The 2,856-nt window shown below is 35.7% G+C and overlaps 1 long non-coding RNA gene across 2 annotated transcripts; it reads right to left on the bottom strand.

Annotated features, from left to right (window-relative positions):
• Positions 1-620: 620 nt before the first annotated feature.
• On the bottom strand, positions 621-2,184 carry LOC115963487. 2 transcript variants are annotated; one of them, XR_004085843.1, is made up of 3 exons: positions 2,069-2,184; positions 1,821-1,945; positions 621-1,720 (listed from the first exon to the last, which is right to left on the bottom strand). It is a non-coding gene; the product is annotated as an uncharacterized LOC115963487 (long non-coding RNA). The 2 variants fall into 2 exon arrangements; XR_004085844.1 differs by having other exon boundaries at positions 622-1,720; positions 1,869-1,945.
• Between the last annotated feature and the right edge of the window lie 672 nt (positions 2,185-2,856).

Below are 2,856 nucleotides of genomic sequence, written 5' to 3'. Positions count from 1 at the left end.
TTGGGACTAGCTACAATATCATACTTCTATTCATGACATGCCTCTGGCTATTAAAACCATTTCTCAAAGTGCTCACAGTACGTAGGTTTCAAAACTAATCAATTTCATATATTTTGTAAATCTTTCCAAAACACATGCTTTCCATCTCTTGATACTTTCGTATCAGTGTACTGTGAAATTCAAATTACAAGAATAACTCCCAAGATAACAGGGAAGTCGTATCATCAAGTGGTTACTTATTGATTACAACAATCCTAATATGATTCAAATAACAGCAATCCTAATTGAGGCATTTTGTTCTCAGCAATTATCTTCTTCTAGTCATTATCTGCAGCTGCAACACTTAATCGAACGTGTCCATGGAACATAGCATAAACATGAGCATGTATCAACATAAGAAGGGTGAATAACAGAATCTTAAGGCTCAAAATGGTAGAAAACTATGACAAGCAATGCATCAATTTGGTACATGACATGGAACAAGCCTTATTGGATCATTTTAGTGGAATCTTTTTTTGTAGCATATCAACTCTCTGTAGAACATATTACGAGTCAACTTCAAGCAATAGACATGCAGTTTCTTAGACAGTGATAAATAGCAGAAATACAGATCAAATGGGTGTTTTAAAGGACGATAATCTAGATAGATTTCAGACGTTATTTTATCAGCAATACTGGAGCACCACAATAAATGTGATGAGGATATACAGTCACAATGCAATGCTGGTGTTAGCAGAGAAAGGATCCAGAATTGGTAAGTGCTGTAGTGGCAAGTCATTTTGACACTACATAGAGCAGTATCCAAAAGAACCATATCGAGGGCTACTGCTCGTGTGCAAACACAGATAAAGCAATAGCCACTCTTGGGAATGCAACACAAAAAGGATATTGCAATCAGTTTTAACTCTTAGACCAGCTATGACTACTACACAGGAAAGGAATCACAAGCATTGTGATCCTATTTAGTAGCCACAAAGTTTGTAAACATCAGTTATAAGGGTCCATAAAGTAGCACCATGACTATATATGCATGTTTTTTGTTCTAAGCTAGGGCAACTGTGTTTCCTATTTGTAGTATTCTATTATGGCTGCCGTGGTTGGGTCAGATGCGCTGTCCTAATGTTCTGGCTTCTATCTGGTTTAAAAAGAATGGAAATCTAGCTTTCCCAATACCTTTTAACCTTTAATCTAGTTGCTGAAAATTTTAAAAATTGCATTGCAAATTTTATTATCTAAGCAGTTGGATGTGAGATCATTAGTAAAGTATAAAAACATATGTTGAAATTAATATAATTAACCTTACTTTGAACAAAGTGAAAATAATTCAAACTTCCTCAAGGAAAATTGCGTCAGTGAAAATTTTGCTTACTTTGTAGGCAGTTGACAATATCAGGCCACTTAACCCACAATTAATGCCAGCTGCATCTCAATGTCTCCTTCCCTTGAAGAAATTGCATTAGAAGCTCCTGATTGGGATATCTGTAGGAGCCGCCCATACATCCAATAAAGTAATCCATAAATCTTGTTATACAAGATATGTACTGCCTTGAGTACCATATCAGCTGTGTCATAGAGACCCTGATAAATTCCTTGGTACCAATGACGCAGTACTCCAATGATCAGAATTGGACATAAATTAACCATTAATAACCAAACGGGAGAAACGATTAATGTGACAAGTAGCTCAACAGAAAGAATTCCAGAAACCAGACAAACGAGCCTGAATATGAAAAGGTAGGCAGCATCTTGAGTGTGTAATTTTATCTCCAAATACGCAATGATATAGACAATTGTAGCCATTATGAAAAGCAAGATGATACCAAGATGTGTTTCAAGTGGAGAGATGTTCAAGGCTTGAAAGTGTATACCAATTATGGCACCCAGAATCGAATTGAGGAAGATAAGAAACACATGAAATGCTTCAAAGAAAACGACTACTTCATCACTGGCACATAAACAAAAAATCCATTAGCTTCAAAATCCAGTCAAACTTTTTTGGTTTCTCTTCTGAGGTTTACAATCAAATTTGAAAAGAGAAAAACGAAGGAATAGAGAGATAAAGCCAAACCTGTTCAACGTGTGACCAAGAGTTGCCCAAATTGAAACCCTCAAACGGATTGCTAAAAGCACAGCAGCAAAAATGCTGAAACTTGTAGAAAACAAAATGCAAAAAATCAATTAATAAACAAAAAATGATCCAACCATCAAATTAACAATCAAAATTGAAAAGCAAAAGAATAGAGATATTAAATGATCGTTAACAATCCACTGCTAAATACAAATAGATCCAAGTAACAATCAATATTTAAACAAAGAAAGAGAGGCCTTGAAACTGGCGGATAAAAGGGCATAGGAATAGTTGTGGTTAGGGACCTCGGGTTAAGTTTTTTTTATAGGAGAGGGAGAGAGAGAGCGCGAAGGCGAAGAAGAGGCGTCGTTCGAGCACTAATTTCTGAAATTCTTAACCTCTGCGGCTGGACGCATGCCGTTGTTTGGATTTTGGGTTCTGAAATTCAAACCAGCGACGACAAACTTCCATTGCCGCTGCCATCGAAGCTTACAACGCTTTCTGTCCGAAGCTATTATTTTTACAAAATAGCAAATATGACGGGTGACAAGTACAATGACAGGTGACAAGTACAATGACAGAGCTCTTCTAGTAGTAAGAATTGATGTAATAGCTCCATCAGCTCTAAACAGCTGAAATTGGGGGATGAAAAATAAAATAAAAACTTCCAATCTCCCTAATTAAAAAAAATTAAAATAAATGTGATAAAAATATTTTTTAATTGAAAAGACCGGTTTAATTCCTACCTAATTAAGGAAATATTAAGGACTCGTTTAATACGTGTATTT

The sequence above is a fragment of the Quercus lobata genome, chromosome 10 (genome assembly GCF_001633185.2).
Source record: "Quercus lobata isolate SW786 chromosome 10, ValleyOak3.0 Primary Assembly, whole genome shotgun sequence".
Classification (NCBI taxonomy): Eukaryota; Viridiplantae; Streptophyta; class Magnoliopsida; order Fagales; family Fagaceae; genus Quercus; species Quercus lobata.
The sequence above is the reverse complement of the archived record's forward strand: the minus strand, read 5'-3'. Positions and strand labels throughout refer to the sequence as shown.